This window comes from Silene latifolia, unplaced genomic scaffold (genome assembly GCF_048544455.1).
Source record: "Silene latifolia isolate original U9 population unplaced genomic scaffold, ASM4854445v1 scaffold_85, whole genome shotgun sequence".
Taxonomy (NCBI): Eukaryota; Viridiplantae; Streptophyta; class Magnoliopsida; order Caryophyllales; family Caryophyllaceae; genus Silene; species Silene latifolia.
In genome coordinates this window covers 798,896-820,987 of record NW_027413762.1, presented here as the reverse complement: position 1 = coordinate 820,987, position 22,092 = coordinate 798,896, and positions in this window count along the sequence as shown.

Genomic DNA, 22,092 nt, shown 5'->3' with positions numbered 1-22,092 from the left:
GATAGTTGATATTATGGAGCTAGCAAAGATTAGAGGATGGTAGTTGGTTATGTATGGAGTTGGTGTCGTGAGAGATATATATGTGGTAGATACGATATAGTGAGTCATGTTGTGGAAGTAAACATAGTTGGTGGAGTGGGTGTTAAGAGTTCATGTTCTATGTTCGGTCGAGTTCTTGAGTCCTTAGCTAAGTTGTTGTGTCTTGGTCGAGTCGGTATGGTTGTTTTTATGTATGGGTTGAACTTCGGGGACGAAGTTCCTTTTAAGGAGGGAAGACCGTAATACTCCGTATTTATAAGTCTTGGGGTACTCTATCGAGTAGCCCTTACTCTGTCGAGTAAGGGTAAGTTGCGAGATAAAATAGTTTCGACTGTTGGGTACTCGATCGAGTAAGGGGTACTCGATCGAGTAAGGGGTACTCGATCGAGTACCTTGGTACTGATCGAGTGTCCTTCTTTACGGGAGTTTTCTCGGGTTTTGTTAATTATGCGATTAAGGTATTTAAACATAGTCGTCATTGTTTTAAATCACTTTTACAAAACCTAAAACCCCGTTTAAGAGAGAAAGCAACCAGTTCATCTTCCTAATCGCATCCTTAGCAATTCCCGAGTTCGGATCGTCGCTTCTTGTCGTTATTCGTATCGTTGAGTTCCCTGCGTCGAGGGTAAGCTTTTAATATAATTTTTATAATGTTTTGTTAAGTTTGGTTAAACCCTAATTTAGAGATTGGGGGTTTTGTGTGTAGTTTGTGATGTGTAGCCTCTATGTGTTATATGATAGGAGGAGGGTTCGTAAAAGAGACTTTTTGATACAAATTGTTGATACCGTCCTCGATTGTGTGCATATCGTAGGATTTCCTACTCGATTTAGTCCCATAATGGGATGATTGTTGATGTGTTGAGATTGATTGTTTGATATAGTAATTGTATTGTGACTACCGTGATTGTGATTGTGATTGGTTGTCTATGGTTCTCGAGATGCGTTCTCGGCTGAGTGGAGTCACTTGCGGGAGTGGCTTCACGCCCTAGTTTCGCCTTCGTGGAACCCGCCACGGAAGGGGATGTGCACATTAATGGACGGGTTATCGCTCGGTATGATGAGCGGGGCTTGGGTGGAACGGCCATGTCCCCCATCGGCGTGGTCAATCCAAAGGGATGTCAATGATTGAGATGATTGGAATTGGTTGGTTGTGTGTGTGACGCTTAAGTCGTCTGCTTATCTTATTGTTGATATATGTATTGAATTGTGTGATTAGTACTCGACCCGTTTAAATGTTTTAAAAACTCGTGGTGATCCATTCGGGGTGGTGAGCAAGCTTATTGAGCGGTGTGTGATATGACGCGTATGGGATAGCCGGGATGAGTCATCACGTGGCGCTTAGAAGTCTTCCATTGTGTCGACGGGGACAAGTCTAGTAGCTTTGATAGTTTTAGCAGTAGACCGTATGAGAACCTTGTAATTCCTTTTATTAGTTTTGGTTTGAACATGTAATCACTTAATCTATAATTACTTTAAAAGTACGTTTCTTTATTGTCTTATGATATTCAGTACCTCGGGCAACCGAGATGGTAGTATCCTTATACCTGAGTGGTCCTGGTAAGGCACTTGGAGTATGGGGGTGTTACACTCTCGATCGAGCACATTAGCTAGCAAAACTACTCGATCGAGTCAACTGCCACTGAATCAAGCCAAAGGACGTATAATTTATCTTCCAATGCGACTTCAAGCATCCAGAGACAGTGGTATTTCCGCTCCAAATATTCCATCTCCTAAATGTGAGCTAAAGGGACAGTAAAAGGCTCAATTCTGCTTCTTCCATGTCCATTCCTGTAATTAAAGCCAAACGAACCAAATTAGAATATTCGGGGCATTTCGTAGCCTAAAATTACAGGAATTGCATAGAAATGCGTGCAAATAAGACTTAAAAAGACTATATAAAATGCACGCATCAATAGTCTTCCCCCCCCCTAAAATGAACTTCATCCAGAAATTCACCCAAAAATGATACAAAAGGCTCATGAAACCATCAACACATTTGAATGTCATTTCAACTCATTATCATTGCAACACAATTAACCTACTTAATCATTATCAAACCATATCATACTTATCGAAATGTATCACAAAATAAACTTAAAACATGAGGTGTCACATTCCACCCTCCTAAAAATAAACTTCGTCCCAAAGTTTCGGAACTAGTACTACTTTATTAAAACTACTAACAACCTAAATACTTATCTAAAGAATAAGACTTTACTCCTCCTAATAAAACTAGTTACCCTTCTCCCCATTCTCTTGTATTATACTAGCTGTTCCAAATGTCTTACCACCATTACCCTGATCACCTCTATTGCCTTGCCTATTATTGTAGCTCCTCCGGGTACTCCATTACCCCGGATTCCTATTTCCCCAATACTTGGTGCGGGAGTTCGATAACCCTCTTGGTTCCTATTTTCATTACTTCCCCTAGGTGCACTCCTACATTCAAAAGCTCTATGCCCGATTTTATTACAGTTAAAACACCTCCATCCTCGAACTGGAATCTAGCCTGAGCCTCCTCCTGCACTTCGTGTTGCACTTCCACTATAACTAAACCCTCCAGTTGAAAAATGTCTAGATTGAGTATTGTTTTGCTTCTAACTACCCCCTAACTCTCTCACTTGATGACTCAGCCTTTATCTTCTCACTCTTTTCCTTCTTCTCCTCCTTCTCCCTCCTCTCTTCCCTTAACATATCTCGCAATCCTCTTTGCGTGCCCACTTGCTTATAAGCATCATCCATGGTACTTGGTGACCACCAAAGCCTCTTCTTAATAGTGGTTTTTAACCCTTCTCAAACCATAATGCTAGTATCTCCTCACCAAGTTCAAATCGGACACATATTCTCCGCCAATTCCATAAATCTATTGTGATAACTCTCGACCGTCATCTCATCACCATCCTAAAAGAATCAAATTCAGCTCTCATCTTAATCCTAATATGTTCTGGCACAAATACAACTCTCATAGTCTCCTTGAAACCTTTCCAAGTAAGAAAAGATTTATTACGCTCCCTCCAAACTTCCATTATGACCTCCTTACTACGATTCCACCACAAACCCGCTTTTCCCCTCAAATAGTAAGCAGCTTGACCTACTTGCAGCTCCGCAGGACAACCCAGCAACTCAAAAAGGTTGTCAAACTCCCTATGCCAATCTCCTAGCAATGATGGTTCACCTAATCCTTCATACTGAAGGAAATGTAGATTCATATACATACTAACATACTCTTATATGTCAAAATTAATTTGTCATAAAATTAAATGTGGATTTTATGCATGCAAACAATATAATAAAAGAGAAGAAATCATATCCTTACATTGAAATTTCGGTTCAAATGGGCACAAAAGAAATCTCCTTTTCTTTTGTTCTTGAGCTTTCCAAATGGAAGAACAAGGATTCAAGTGTAGAATCCCTCCCAAAAGCATATACCCAAGGAATACATCTTAATAAACCAATACTATTTAGATCTAGTAATAATAATGGTTTTACAATAAAATTGATACAATATAAATTGTATTTTCACTCTTGAAATTTCGGTCAAGAGGTGGTAATATTTGTGAGTTTATTTCTCTAGATTTTATAATATTTAGAGAGTATATTAATTTTCTCACACTAGAAAATTATATGTTGTATGAATGAATTTGATTAGGAAAAAGAAAACTCTTTCTTTCCTTTTCATTTTGGCCGAAATTTTGGCCTTGGGTAGGTAGCCCAATAGCTTTCATCTTTGCTCTTCACAAGAGACTAGGCATGCAAGCCTACTAGTTAGCTTTTATCATTGTGTCTACCACTAAACAATTAACACAATTTTATTCCACTATCTCCTTATAATTTCGGTACATACAAAATAAATGGATGGTCCATTTTATTTTGTCATTTGTCAATTGTAACATATGTGACATGTTACTTGACATATGAAATTGTAATGTATTTTTAGCATATTAAAAATCAACATACTCATAAAATATGTCATATACAAAATCGACTAGTAATTCGTAATTACTTGTACCAAAATGGTTTCCAAATTATAAACTACAACATTCTGTATTTATAATAATTTATTCATTCCGTTTCAATAATTTCACCCAAGTAATAAAATAATTCAATTACTTAGACCGTGTCTTATTTAATCATATTTACAATAAGATACGTAAATTATACTCACAAAATCATCCGTCAATTTTAAGCAATTTAATTAACTCATATCGGTATACGATTAATTAAATAATCAATTAAGAGTATTTCCCTATAAGTATGACCTAAGGGGATCAATCGATCACCACCGTCGCACGACAAAGAATGTCAAACTCTAGTCATCCAATCATTACCGATATGTGTGGACCAGTTGACTTGTAAAATATTACATCCCACATGTATTCTTAAAATGAGATTTAATAATGATATTTAAATCATGTGATCGCACTATTGTTGAGGACACATTTCCCAACAATCTCCCACTTGTACTCGACAAGTGTGCGTCACCAATTCTCTTGTCCTATTACTATCTCCCACTCAATGCAAGGTGTCTTTCAGGTCGTACTTGCAAGTGATCATATCGAGAGTGGTTTCCTCGATCTGGAGAATAATTGATTGACCGGATTTATCTATCATAGATACCTTCCGAGCGTGGCCACGCATTTCCAGTTCATTACTCCTCGAGTGGCCCTGAGATATTGTTATAACCCTGACAAGGGGGTGGACAATTCCTATCGCACTCATTCCCTTCGACTAGCCATAGCCATCATAACCCAAAATATGCCCATTTGACCCCATTTACGAAGGTCGTAGTAACACAAATCAAAGTTAATCTGAAACTATGCCATCTTAGGTGAATAGTCTTTAGTCAAAAGAATCGACTCATTAGAATACTATAGTAGCTCTCGCCACGACCAGGCTATATAAATTGCCAGAACTCTATAAGCGGTCATAAGGCCCGACAAAGTGTTCCTAACAAATCGCCTATGTGATCGACTAGTCATCTCACATGACCGTATGGCACTTGAACTTGCCATCAATCGCATCACACTCTAGTCACTTCGAGACGTCACCTCATACAAGTGACTATGGGCGAATACAATGCTAATCCGTGTTCACTTTAACGGGGTTCAATTGTCTCCACAACCCGTTTGGATGTAACAAAGTATAATAAAAGAGTTTTAAAAGAAAACTCGAACGACAAATGCGATTATCACACATGAATAGTCAATGCCTGATTACTATTTCATGTTCTATAATCTAATTTGATCTTGTACGTAGTTGTTCATTTCAATTCAATTGAAATGACATGACTCATCATGTTTAGCCTTTAAGAAGGCTTTGGTTAGTAGGTTTTATCAATTTCTTGTACCTTACTCAACCTCACTACATACTCGTTTTCCTTTTGTAATTTATACATTTGCATTACAAAACTTTCCGAGTACGTGTCGAGATCCAATCAAGACATAGGCCCTCTAGCCTAAGAATAGCTCCCACTGTTTTCACAGTGTGCGGGACTCATCCTTCTTGCACATCTCATGATCACAAGTGTACTCAATTTCCGTTATAAACATCACTCATTGTTCTTTATTGCCTAGAACGATTCTAGAAAATCTACTTCTTAATTAACATTGCCACAATGGTATCTTAACCATCCTAATGTATTTTGATTATGGTTTTGTTTTAAACCATGCGCAATCTCAATTGTCAATTGTCACTTGTGTAACACCCTTACACAATATTGCATCATAAACACTTTGCTTTACTTCCTTAATGCTTCTGCAAGCACTTAAGGGTAATCTTTATAGCTTACTTGGTAAAGATTACTTAAATTCGATTTTGAAAACAATTCATCATACTCAAAGTATATGAAGTGTTATACATCATTACTCATTTAATTGATCCGCAAATGAAGCAAATGGAATCAATCAAATATGTTCAATTTAATTGAACTAGTCATGAATCTTATCAACATAAGACTTCTTCTTGACGCTAATATCATGTGGATTTATCTTCATAAATCCGGATATTCCAGATGTATTATAATACTCCAAAAGTCTTAAATCATTCTCAATGATCAATATGTCATCCACATATCGGACTAATTAAAATTTCCGTAACTCCCACTAAACTTCATGTATAAACACAACTTCTTGACTTATCGAGAAATGTTTTATCACATGATCAAAATGTTGATTCTAACTCATTGATGTCCTACTTAAGACCCTCTCTTAAGTTTCACATTATCTTAGGATTGCAAGAATCTACTAAACTCATGATATGTATTGAATACATTCCTTCTATCAAGAAGCGGGTTTTAGATTCACTTGCTACGTATTTCATAACCTCATAATGAAACACAATCCTTAAGAAGATCCAAATAGACTTAAGTATTTCAACTAGTGCAAAACCCTTTGCAACCAATCTTGCTTTGAAATATCTCTTTATTAGTGCAAAACCCTTTGTCACTAATCAAGCCCTTTCGTTTCGGATTTTCACGGCTCTGGGCCTTGTATTGAGTTGTGACTTAAACACTCTTATGTAAGTCATATGTTCATTACTTTCTAGAAGTAATCAACTTGAATCAACCAATTTCTTTTGTAAGTTATAAGCTTTTTACTTTCTTAAAAGTAGCATGAATTCATCATTTTTAACAAGTGACGAATTTAACCTCCTAGGTTTTAAAGAAACAATATTTTACAAAACGTCTCATGTAGCCAAGAAAGACCAGTTTCTTGCGACATAACATTCTCTGTGGCATTCTTTGTGGCTTTTGAATAATTTCTCCCACTCTGTCTTCTAAAATAAACTTGTATTTTAGAAAGACAGCTTCACGAGCCGCAAACCCGTCGTACTCGTGAGAAAAGAAAGGGAAAAATGAGCATTTGTTTCTTGTGAAAACTTACAAATATGGTACCCTTACCATTTCATATCTCATATGATTTAGTGGAACATAATTTAGACAAAATGATAAAATCCCCAAGGGATCAAGTAACTCAAAGTAACTTGATCGAAGTCCAAACCATATCGAATAGCGTTTGATTTCTTATCCAACCACACATTGTCCCATAATGTGTGTTAAGAGAGATTAACTTGTGATACTATATCACATTTGCTTTGGCTTATATCAAAGTCTTCACTTTGATAATCCCATCACGACTAAATCGTGATTTCTTTAACTCTTTAAACTTCTTTAAAGATTTTCTATTTACCTTATTAAGTTAACACATTAGCGTCAACTTAAATCGTTGGTAAAAGAGAATGATCAACCTATTATGGATCAATGATTTATAACCTCGATCTCCTTTTCAACCAAAAGGCACGAGACATCTTGCTTTGAATACAAGATACGCATATACCATGAACAATCTAATGGTTTCAAGAGTACTCGATAACTCTTTACGTTCATCATTCCAAAATTTAAGGTTTAATCTTGGGTTACCAATTTGAGTCTTGCATCATCTTCATGATATATCGTTCTAGTTTGGTTTAGAATATACTCACCTTGATGATGGGCTAGCCATACATCAAATCGTGGTGTATAGGGTCACAAAAGTGAAAACCTCTTTTGTATCTTAACAAGTTTATATTCTTATTTAGAGTTTATGCACTTAATAGTCACAATTAAGTACAACTTTAAATCCAAAAACTAGATTGAGTACACAATTACTCTATCTCTCGACATTATTGTCGCTAGTCGTCATATTCTTATCATCCCATGTATCAAACATAATGATGAAAACCACCACCGGTTTCTAATATTGATTTAAGTAGGACTAGCAAAAATTTATGTTTAATCAAATAAACATTTAAAGAAGAAGGTCCCATTAGATGTCCCACAACTAACTTGTTGATTCTTCAATAATTTGGGGTAGTTTCCTTTCTCGTGTCCAACATTTAAGACAATGGAAACTTTATCGGTTGGGATTGATAGGTTTAGTATCGTCATTCTCAACAACTTTACCTTTAACATAACCTTGTATCAATTCCATTCTAATTTTACTTCTTTAACCTCGTCCTCATCTTAACGGTTTAAGAGAATGCTCCCACTCATTTCAATGAGTCTTTGCTTTGAGAAGCAAAATTGAATTCATGAAGATTACTCTTCATTTGTTCGTTTAGTCTTAAAACTTTCATTGAAGTGGTTGCGTTATTTTGGTCAATTACGAATTCTGAAAATCTAATCACCAAAACAATTTATCGCTTCAAGGTACTTAATTCAATTAAGTATATGAAACATAATCCATTGTAAGTAGAAGTGTTAGTCAAGAATCAAAACCTGTTTGATAATGAATAACTTTAATCTATACTCTTTACAAGAGATCCTTAGCAATGGTTCGTATGAGGTTTTAGAAGCAAATTCATATTTGTCTTTAGTTACGATGTTATAATGGAGATTTGAGTCAAGATCGAAATGATATCGTATATGAATTGTGGTAAAGAAATAGAACAATAATAATGGAATAGTGAAAACAAAACATTTATCGTTATATTAATATTTGTAAATAACAAGTAAAGCATTTACATAGTGACCTCTACCCAACTATGATAAATGATTCCAAGACCCAAATTCATATCAACTTAGGCACGGGGTAGCCGATGAAACCCTCATCAATATAACTCGGTGGATTAACCTTTTAATCGATTCTACTTTTAGAACTCTTGGTCGATAAAATTACTCTAATATTTATCTATAGCCCAAAACACATCAACAAGGGCACGGGGTAGCCGATGAAACCCTTATCAATTACTTTTGTTGAGTTCAATCCAAATTTCGAATAAATGTGTCCATTGTCCAAACTCACATTAACTTAGGCACGGGGTAGCCGATGAAACCCTCATCAACATGAATTCGGTGGATTAGACATTTATCACCCACTTCCCCTACGTAACAAGGTTTGTACCACGGGGTAGCCGAGTGCACTCCCTCGCGAAATAGGTTTTCATGGTTTCTACTATTTGGTAAGGCTATGTCTCAATTAATTGTTTTAGCGAGAGGTCATGTCAATTTATTATCTATCACGTTTTAAGTGAACTAAAGCGGTGAACTACGATAATTGAATTGACACGGTCGATAAACTCGATAAAATAAGGATGCATGTTTAGTTATGGCGATTTAGCAATGCATGTGACATAAAATAAAATGCAAGCATAAAATAAATAAATCCTAGTATGGCCTTTCCTAAAATAGAAAAACTATTTAACTATTACATATTCGGAAACCAACTCCATTGGTCCCTTGAACTTCGGTTGTGGCACGCATCTCGAGGTAACACCGTCTTTATGTATCGCCATTCTTGAAGAAATCCGTCTTTGGGAACTCCGGAATGAATAAAATTACATAATAAATTACATAATTTCCTATTATACATTTGTAACTAAAATAAAATAAATCTATTAAATTACAAAACGGTGATACGAGATCACAATAAAAATTACAACCGAATCGATATTCCCATACATTTCGGGAAATACCAATTAAAATCTAAGGCCATACTAAGTAAAATTACATAATTCAAAATTACATAAATTAAAATTATGACAATCATAAAGAAAATGCAGCATTATTATATGTATGAACATGCTCAATTTTATGCTAAATCGCCTTTAATTAGCCAATATCGTATATTACTCGGTTTTTACGGATTTGCGTGATTTCAACATTTTATAATCACAAAAATACATAAACTCATATTTATGTATAAGTTAATTAACCTAACCTCTTAGGACTCAAAATATAGTCTTCACTAATAATTTGACCATAATTAACCTTTATTTACAAATTTGTTCATAAATGAACCAAAATTACAAAAATAAGCTATTAAACTTCAAATAAATCACAAAATTTCAAATAAATTCAAAATTCAAAATTTAAATTCATGAACATTCTGGAAAAATTCCATGACACTCATAATATTCAAAATCTTAGGTTAAAAATTTTGAAATTTTTACCGGAAAAACAATGTTGCGGTTTATCGATTTTTAATAAAATAATCATAAAAACATGGAAAAATTATTTTCACTAACTTTTCAATTTTAGATCTGAAAAAGATAATAAAATGCAACATTAGACGTTTTTCCTAAGTCATAGATTTATGTTTTATTAATTTTTCACTAATAATGTCACTATTTATGCTATTTTTCTTCAAAAATCCATAAATCATGCAAAAAGACTTCTTTATAGCCAATTATTTTACACACATCTTGTAAAATTGCATAGGACAACATATTAATTTTCTATGACCAGATTCGAAATTTAACTCATATTAACCTATTTTTCACCTAAATCCGAATTTAATAATGAAAAATTCATTTTTCGAGCATAACAAGTCCAAAAATTATGAAAATTTACAGGTTATCTCAAAATAATATATGTGACAACATATCCAAAAACCAAGTGAAAATTCGAAGTATAGCTAATTTTAGACCAAAAATGACATTTTGTATGTACCGAAATTATAAGGAGTTAGAAAGAGTTTTCTTTTTCCTAATCAAATTCATTCATACAATATATAATTTTCTAGTGTGAGAAAATTAATATACTCTCTAAATATTATAAAATCTAGAGAAATAAACTCACAAATATTACCACCTCTTGACCGAAATTTCAAGAGTGAAAATACAATTTATATTGTATCAATTTTATTGTAAAACCATTATTATTACTAGATCTAAATAGTATTGGTTTATTAAGATGTATTCCTTGGGTATATGCTTTTGGGAGGGATTCTACACTTGAATCCTTGTTCTTCCATTTGGAAAGCTCAAGAACAAAAGAAAAGGAGATTTCTTTTGTGCCCATTTGAACCGAAATTTCAATGTAAGGATATGACTGGTATGTACTTCATCCCGAAATTCATCCCGAAATTCACCCAAAAATGATACAAAAGGCTCATGAAACCATCAACACATTTGAATGTCATTTCAACTCATTATCATTGCAACACAATTAACTTACTTAATCATTATCAAACCATATCATACTTATCGAAATGTATCACAAAATAAACTTAAAACATGAGGTGTCACATTCCACCCTCCTAAAAATAAACTTCGTCCCAAATTTTCGGAACTAGTACTACTTTATTAAAACTACTAACAACCTAAATACTTATCTAAAGAATAAGACTTTACTCCTCCTAATAAAACTAGTTACCCTTCTCCCCATTCTCTTGTATTATACTAGCTGTTCCAAATGTCTTCCCACCATTACCCTGATCACCTATATTGCCTTGCCTATTATTGTAGCTCCTCTGGGTACTCCATTACCCTGGATTCCTATTTCCCCCAATACTTGGTGCGGGAGTTCGATAACCCTCTTGGTTCCTATTTTCATTACTTCCCCTAGGTGCACTCCTACATTCAAAAGCTCTATGCCCGATTTTATTACAGTTAAAACACCTCCATCCTCGAACTGGAATCTAGCCTGAGCCTCCTCCTGCACTTCGTGTTGCACTTCCACTATAACTAAACCCTCCAGTTGAAAAATGTCTAGATTGAGTATTGTTTTGCTTCTAACTACCCCCTAACTCTCTCACTTGATGACTCAGCCTTTATCTTCTCACTCTTTTCCTTCTTCTCCTCCTTCTCCCTCCTCTCTTCCCTTAACATATCTGCAATCCTCTTTGCGTGCCCAGCTTGCTTATAAGCATCATCCATGGTACTTGGCTGACCAGCTGCAAGCCTCTTCTTAATAGTGGTTTTTAACCCCTTCTCAAACCATAATGCTAGTATCTCCTCACTGAAGTTCAAATCAGACACATATTCTGCCAATTCCATAAATCTATTGTGATAACTCTCGACCGTCATCTCATCAGTCATCCTAAAAGAATCAAATTCAGCTCTCATCTTAATCCTAATATGTTCTGGCACAAATACAACTCTCATAGTCTCCTTGAAACCTTTCCAAGTAAGAAAAGATTTATTACGCTCCCTCCAAACTTCCATTATGACCTCCTTACTACGATTCCACCACAAACCCGCTTTTCCCCTCAAATAGTAAGCAGCTTGACCTACTTGCAGCTCCGCAGGACAACCCAGCAACTCAAAAAGGTTGTCAAACTCCCTATGCCAATCTCCTAGCAATGATGGTTCACCTAATCCTTCATACTGAAGGAAATGTAGATTCATATACATACTAACATACTCTTATATGTCAAAATTAATTTGTCATAAAATTAAATGTGGATTTTATGCATGCAAACAATATAATAAAAGAGAAGAAATCATATCCTTACATTGAAATTTCGGTTCAAATGGGCACAAAAGAAATCTCCTTTTCTTTTGTTCTTGAGCTTTCCAAATGGAAGAACAAGGATTCAAGTGTAGAATCCCTCCCAAAAGCATATACCCAAGGAATACATCTTAATAAACCAATACTATTTAGATCTAGTAATAATAATGGTTTTACAATAAAATTGATACAATATAAATTGTATTTTCACTCTTGAAATTTCGGTCAAGAGGTGGTAATATTTGTGAGTTTATTTCTCTAGATTTTATAATATTTAGAGAGTATATTAATTTTCTCACACTAGAAAATTATATGTTGTATGAATGAATTTGATTAGGAAAAAGAAAACTCTTTCTTTCCTTTTCATTTTGGCCGAAATTTTGGCCTTGGGTAGGTAGCCCAATAGCTTTCATCTTTGCTCTTCACAAGAGACTAGGCATGCAAGCCTACTAGTTAGCTTTTATCATTGTGTCTACCACTAAACAATTAACACAATTTTATTCCACTAACTCCTTATAATTTCGGTACATACAAAATAAAATGGATGGTCCATTTTATTTTGTCATTTGTCAATTGTAACATATGTGACATGTTACTTGACATATGAAATTGTAATGTATTTTTAACATATTAAAAATCAACATACTCATAAAATATGTCATATACAAAATCGACTAGTAATTCGTAATTACTTGTACCAAAATGGTTTCCAAATTATAAACTACAACATTCTGTATTTATAATAATTTATTCATTCCGTTTCAATAATTTCACCCAAGTAATAAAATAATTCAATTACTTAGACCGTGTCTTATTTAATCATATTTACAATAAGATACGTAAATTATACTCACAAAATCATCCGTCAATTTTAAGCAATTTAATTAACTCATATCGGTATACGATTAATTAAATAATCAATTAAGAGTATTTCCCTATAGGTATGACCTAAGGGGATCAACTGATCACCACCGTCGCACGACAGTAATGTCAAACTCTAGTCAGCCAATCATTACCGATATGTGTGGACCAGTTGACTTGTAAAATATTACATCCCACATGTATTCTTAAAATGAGATTTAATAATGATATTTAAATCATGTGATCGCACTATTGTTGAGGACACATTTCCCAACACATACTTCGTCGGGTTGTGCCTTGAGATATTAGCACTCATCTTTGCTGGATCATGAACTGACTGTGATACCCCATACTCCAAGTGCCTTACCAGGACTACTTAAGGTATGAGAACGTCACCATCTCGGTTCCCCGAGACAATGATAATCAAAAGACAATAAAGAAACATACTTAAATAGTAATAAAGTTTAAAGTGATTACATGCCAACTCCAAAACTGATAAAAAGAAATACAAGGTTCTCAAAACTGTCTACTATCAAAACCATAAAAAAGTCTGACACAGCGGAAGACTTCTAAACTGCATCGTGGTGACTCATCCCAGCTATCCCATACGCATCGTCTCATACCTGCTCAATAACTGCTCACCACCCCCGAATGGATCACCACAATTTTTAAAACATTTAAACGGGGTCAGTACTGAATACATAAAACAAATGCCACAATGAAATAGAAACACAAACAGTTCAAATAGCTCAACCAATCCCCAGTCTCCATCTCCAATCTCCACACAACTGATTACACACTAAAGTGTGTAGCCCTGCTAGAGTACCCATCGCAACAAGTACTCCACGCCGCCAGTGGGGGACCGCAGCCGTACCCACAAAATCCCCGCTCATCTCCATCAAGCGATAAACCCAAGTTCATTAATGTGCACATCCCCTCTGTGACGGGTTCCACAAAGGGCGAATAAAGGGCGTGAAGCCACTCCCACAAGTTATTCCACTCAGCAAGGGACGCGCCCCGAAAATCACAGATAGTTACACAATCAATCAACCATATACTATTAACAACACTAAAACCAATCCAACATTACAATTATTCAACAGTCACAACAACAACCACCAAAAACTATGTAGCCAATACTGAGTAGGAAAACCCTACCTGGAAAGCAACACCAACAGACGATCAATCAGCTAAGTCAGAATCTCTCCTCAATGAATCCTCCTCCTATACATACATACATACATACAAACACAACCATATTCACATATATCGCCCAAAACCCCCAAATCACCCAAATAGGGTTTAACCAACCTTAACAAAACATTATAAAATTTATATAAAAAGCTTACCCTCGACACAAGGATCACAACGGTGTAAAGAACAATGCAATCCAACACTCCTAGCCTTGGGATTTGTTAACAATGTGATGACAATCAAGCTACGTAAATCCTCTTCTTCTCAATTAGGTTTTAGAATAGTTAAAAGAGATTAAGAAAAGTGACGGACATCCTTTTATACTAATCTCGCATCATTAACAAAACCCGTCAAAATCAGCCCGTATAACTCACTTACTCAATCGAGTAAGTCACTTACTCGATCGAGTGACCCTTACTCGATCGAGTGCCAAGCTTACTCGATCGAGTACCCTACAGGCAGACTATTGTTTTGCGTAAAAAGCTACTTACTCGACAGAGTAAGCCCCACTCGATAGAGTACCCTAAGACAGATAAAACCGTAGTATTACAGTCTTCCCTCCTTAAAAGGAACTTCGTCCCCGAAGTTCAACCCATACATAAAAATAAACATACTAACTCGATTAAGACACAACAACGCAACTACGAACTCAAAACAAAACCCCAACCTATAAAACATGAACTCTTAACACCAACTCCACCAACTATGTCTACCTCCACAACACGGCTCACGATATCGTATCAACTACATCATAGTCTCTCTTGACACCAACTCCAAACACTACCAACTACTATCCACAAACGCTGCTAGCTCCGTAAAATATTATCCACTAGAAAATGCGATATCAAGACACTCATAACATTAAACGGAATGTTACATTCTACCACCCTTAAAAGGAACTTCGTCCTCGAAGTTTACTCACGCTCATAAACATCATCATCCAACTGCCAAAACTATCGAACTCATAAATATCATCATCCAACTGTCAACACTATCGAAATATTCTCACCATCCTAGACATCACACTACTACAAGCACGGCCATGACCTTTTAACAATATCAACCACAATACAAATCCATCCTTTATGCTACATCAACACTCTACTTCCAATTATACTACAACATGCACAACCATCAAACTCTCTTTTATAGCATCCTACCCCTCTTAAGATAAATGTTACGTCCTCGTAACTCACTAATACTAAATCCTTAGCTATTTCTTCTCATTATCCTCATCACCACCGCATGTCAAAGATAACCGCCCATAATCTAAACACTCACCATTCCTATATCCAAGGCTCTCTTACTTAACAGTTCTCATACCTCAATTCACTCGGCACACCACCTAACCTATACCACAAAATCTTTAGCTTAACCAACACTTCAACTGTTCCCTATTACTGCCAAAACGACATAATCCTCTATACATGCACCTATCTCCATACGCAGAACTCACGATCCACAATTATTACACACACTCACACTAGGTCCTCAAGTTCTCCCTTTTATTACCACAAACTCATCCACAACTTACCATGGTACTAATGTCCAACACCCTATACTCACTGTCTCAACAAAAGATTATGAACCACCTGTAGCTTTCGGATCGTCAGACAACACATGTTCCACTTAATCACTCGCCATTACTAAGTCAACCAATGCCTCCTCTAAAAGAACATCACAAGTACTCCAACAACCTCTCGCAACTGTGTCCCATCAACAGGATATCACTATACCATGACAACAACGAAAACATATACAACTCTTTTCCATATCATACTCTACCCTTACTCCCAAACTAAAACTGGTAAGAAACATCAATAAACAAAATAACCATCTATATGTATAACCCGAAACTCACAGGAAGCAACATCAAACAAAACAACAATCTATGTATAACTGGTATGTACTTTCGAAACTCGAATCGTAATCATCCCGCCTACTCCACCACAACCGGTGACGGCATCGCAACACCGCCACCAACAAACAGCACTCAGCAAAAAAAATACCCGCATCACAACACGAAGTACCGGGCCCGGATCACCACCCGAGGCACAACAACCACATCGATAGACATCACAACCACATACAATTCCCATAAACACTGACTCAGTATAACTTTCCGGACAAGGAAACTTACTCAAAACTGCTTTACTAGATCATAACACAACATATTATACGGAATAAACAGACAAGAATCTCATGAATATCATCCATACCTTCTCACGAAATAAACATATATCATGAATACACATACAAGTATAACTAGCCACGCCAGATCACCCAAACTATCACTTTTGAACATCATTCCATTAGGTTACCGTATCCAACATATATTATAGAACATTCAGATAACAACTTTGTGACTATCACACCATACCACTTATCGTGAGGTCAGAACCTCACACAAACGTTTATACACATCATAGACCCATAATCGCATCCAACTAGTCAATCCTGATCACGTAAGTTACCACTTGATAAAGATTACCTCTCGCCCGAGCTTAACTCGTATTCCCCTCATAACATATTCTCTCATTCGCATAATCATCACCTCCTGCCAAGTATAACCATACCATTAATATTCAACTACTAGCAACCGCCTCATATAACCACATCTTATACTTCTTTACAACCGTACATTTCAATCTGGCCTCTACAAAATCACCTCTTTAGAATTGTTATCCTTCTTATCTATCATCACCCTTAACCACTAGTGACAACACCACAATACCACCACTACTCGTATAACAATCTCTTACACTCACCTCTAAATATAACAGTTCATTTCCTATCTTCGGTTAACATTCCAAATAACGAACATCAACTTCATCAACAAAATTTACCCCAACATTCTTCCCAATACTATCCTTAATTGTATCGTCATCTAATTCTCCACCAAAATCTCATATCATGCAGATACTCTACCAACTTCTTACTCCCTTAATTCCTCGAAACTCATGACTAATCATGTTGTCCTGAAACTCCTATATAACCATTAACTAACATCCTCGTGATAGTATCATACATCATCGGACGATTCCCGACTTCTATATCACATAACTCCGATCGACATCTTTCTCAGCTTACTTTTATCCTTCTTTTCTCTTTACACTCAACAATACCAATTAATGATTCAACTCCTTATTCCTTCTACCTAACTCTTTAGTGCTCCGGTTATCTTCTCATTGCTCCAAAACTCAAATCCCATTATTTCATATCAGTATCATCTCACTCTTTCTTACTATGGATCTTCTCTTATCATGCTATCACTCACACTTATCACCAATCAGTCCAGACCATCTCATGCTATCACTCACACTGATCTCCAATCACCTTTTTTTTTCTAGAATCCCAAAACTCATTTCATAACGTTACTTGCCCAAGGAAATCACACATTAGTTTCACCTCTTGATAATGCAAATTCCCAAACTCACTCACTATCTGCAAATCCACGTCGCGACATGTCTCTATTAAGTTCACTATATACCACTCTTCTCAATCCCTCTAAAATGACCTTTCACTACATATATTTTTAACCCACACGATTCCTAACCATCTCCCTCCATAATTGTTTACACATCTCAAGTAGCCACTATCCACATCCTTCCTTTCAATCTTTTCATTCTCACGTTCCTTAGACTCACATCATCCCTTGCCCATATTCACTTACTTTTACATTACTCAACACATAATCATATCACTCATCTCATCTCACAAAACATGCTCCATGCCTTAATAAGCCTTACCAATCTTCCTTTTCTTTTCCACTACCTATCACAACCACATATAACTCATGTCCTCCCCACCGAACTCACACTCACCACAAAGCCACTCCTTACATCACAAGATTGGGTAACTTACGCATCAGGACCAACACATACGTAAAACAATGCATAAGGAAGCAAAAGGACTCCTTTGAATTAAACATAATAGGCAACGAAGTCAAAAGATAAGCATATGACGACCCAAAACAGGGGTCACTAGATCGAGTACAGGTCACTCGATCGAGTGAGTGACTTACTCGATCGAGTAGGTGAATGTCAGAGACACGTAAAATAAATTACCAGGGCTACTCGCGAGTAACAAGAGGTGCACTCGATCGAGTGAGGGCCACTCGATCGAGTACCTTACGCATTTCTCAGCACTGTCCAATATCCGTAAAACGGTCATATCTCACTCGTTTCTTGGTCATTTTAGGCGTGTGACCTATCGTTAGAATCGTAAAAGAATAAACTATCACCTCCAATTGGAATCACACCAAAATCATGTATACATCTCAAGTTATAACAGTTTAAAGACAACCTCTCTATAATCGAAAAACACAACTACTTGATTTCTACTTCCAAACACCTTAAACGACAACAAGGTAAACAAAAACACCTCAATACTCATAAAACCAGCATTCCTAATCACATGTTACTATCTTCAAAAGCTAAGCAACAACATTCATCATGCACATAGATTATTTAACTTGTCAATCATGATTTATCCACATGCTTTTATTCAATAACTTTACGTACAACAATAACATAATATACGACATAAAATCCCCTATTCACATGTTACTAACATAGCCAAAGTAGAAAATCCACTTCCATTACATAAACATGTTCTCCATATGAATTTCATATTCTCATGCAATTCCTTACCTAATCTTTTCAAACCAATTCATAGATCATATTCATACACGTATTCATACAATTTATTCATCCAATCATATGCAAATAAACAATAGTAACTAGTAGCAATCCCAACCATAATGCATGTTATCATAAACAATTACCTTCATCTTTTCCACCACACCTCCATTCAACCATATAACACCTATCCATTCAACATATTCATACAACACATCATCCAAGATACGCAATAGAACATTAATAAACACATAGCGATCCTATGACACCCCATAGTGACCGGTTTAAAGTTGAAGGGCGAGTTCGCGACTTTAGGAAGTCTCCCAAGTCTTTGCATTAGCTCCTACAATTCCTACCCGGGTTCATTTTAGTTTGACTCCCTGTGTTCATTAGGTTCATTGGTTACAGGTTTCAATATCGTCGCTCTGATACCACTTTGTGACACCCCCATACTCCAAGTGCCTTACGAGGACCACTTAAGGTATAAGAACGTCACCATCTCGGTTCCCCGAGGCAATGATAATCAAAAGACAATAAAGAAACATACTTAAATAGTAATAAAGTTTAAAGTGATTACATGCCAACTCCAAAACTGATAAAAAGAAATACAAGGTTCTCAAAACTGTCTACTATCAAAACTATAAAAAAGACTCGATACAAAATGAAGACTTCTAAACCGCATCGTGGTGACTCATCCCGGCTATCCCATACGCATCGTCTCTCATACCGCTCAATAACCGCTCACCACCCCGAATGGATCACCACAGTTTTTAAAACATTTAAACGGGGTCAGTACTGAATACATAAAACAAATGCCACAATGAAACACAAACACAAACAGTTCAAACAACTCAATCAATCCCCAGTCATCTTCATCGAGCGATAAACCCAAGTTCATTAATGTGAACATTCCCTCTGTGACGGGTTCCACAGAGGGCGAATCAAGGGCATGAAGCCACTCCCGCAAGTGATTCCACTTAGCCAGGGACGCGCCTCGAAGATCACAGACAGTTACACAATCAATCAACCATATACTATTAACAACACTAAAACCAATCCAACATTACAATTATTGAACAGTCACAACAACAACCACCAACAACTATGCTAGCCAATACTGAGTAGGGAAACCCTACCTGGAAAGCAACACCAACAGATGATCAAGCAGCTAAGTCAGAATCTCTCCTCAACGAATCATCCTCCTATACATACATACATACAATCACAACCATATTCACATAAATCACCCAAAACCCCCAAATCACCCAAATAGGGTTTAACCAACCTTAGCAAAACATTATAAAATTTATATAAAAAGCTTACCCTCGACACAAGGATCACAACGGTGTAAAGAACAATGCAATCCGACACTCCTAGCCTTGGGATTTGTTAACAATGCGATGACAATCAAGCTACGTAACTCCTCTTCTTCTCAATTAGGTTTTAGAATAGTTAAAAGAGATTAAGAAAAGTGACGGACATCCTTTTATACTAATCTTGCATCATTAACAAAACCCGTCAAAATCAGCCCGTATAACTCACTTACTCGATCGAGTAAGTCACTTACTCGATCGAGTGACCCTTACTCGATCGAGTGCCAAGCTTACTCGATCGAGTACCCTACAGGCAGACTACAGAGTAAGCCCTACTCGATATAGTACCCTAAGACACATAAAACTGTAGTATTACACTAACCCTTTAGCCTTTAATTCCGCAGTCAAAGCCTCATTTATGGATATCAAACGGTCTATCTCCTCTTGGGACATGGTAGAGGGTGTAGGTGTAGATCTCTTTGGAGGCATGGTTCTATAAAAGTAAAACAAGACAACATAAGCTTATGCTTCTATCCGAGGAACGATGGCCTAACATATTTTTTTTAAACATTCTATACTTACAATCAAAACAAGGTATAGTCAATTGTATCCTATCCTACCTCTACTTTGGTCCCACTATAGTCACTCTTACATCTCAAATTATCATAGGTTAAGAATTTTTAAAACATTTATATTGAACTTTTGTAAAACTCGTGTTTTCAGAAATTAAAATCAAGCTGTAACTTTTAAAAATCTCCATTAAATAACCGTTACATTACTATTTGAGTTTTTATACTTTATAAAAAATACAGGGAGTTTCCGAAACATGAGAAAAAGAATCAAGTCCAAATCTCGAATAACCATTTTATAAAGATTTTTACAATTCAATGGGTCCAAACAAAAACTGATCAGCAATTTGTCAAAAACTTGGGTCAACTTGTAAAAATCACTATTAAATGTCAAAAATTTAACTTGCAACGTGTCTTATCAATTTGAAAACATATTTGAATTTTTTAAACAGTGAAGTTGGAATTAACCAAAAATATTAAGTACAAATTAAATGAGAAATTTTACAAAATCGTTTATCGAAAACTTAATTGTACAAGAACATTCTGACCACTGTCCACTAAAATATTTACTTCTCCCAAACCGTAAAAATTTTAAACATGAAACCAATGACATTGGAAAGCTAACTCACTGGGTTATCACTCATAAATATTTCGACCTTAAACGCTAAACAGAGATCCAACGGCAACTAGATCAAATAGGGATAAAAATATGACAAAATAAAGTTCAACTCTAGGTTCCCTTTTACTAGGTCATGAGCCCTTATTAACACCCTCCTATACATATATCAACAAAACTTGGTCATCATACTTGTCACATGACTAGCATCTACTCTAATTCATCTCTATCACAAATTTAATCATTTCATAAGATTGAGATAACATGGTTTCGAGATTCACGTAACCGCATATCGCTAGACATGATACTACTATAACATCCAACCACATAATCGTCATCAATGCCACAATTAAGTTCATGCCCATGATCAAAACAATTCGACATCTCATTCTTCATCCAGTTCTCTTCTTATCCAACAACGATATCAAATTCCATCATAAATATCACATGGTCAAGCTATCATTTCATTCACAATACTTACCGTAATCCACCCTGCAACAATATTAGTAAAATTTATATCAAAACATTCAAATATACTATATACCTCCTTATAACTACCCCACTCCTAAAATTTTCTCTCAGGGTACCCGGTTGAAAACTGAGAGGGCCATGATACGAATTAAGGGCATCTTCTTAACCGCACTAAGAGGGG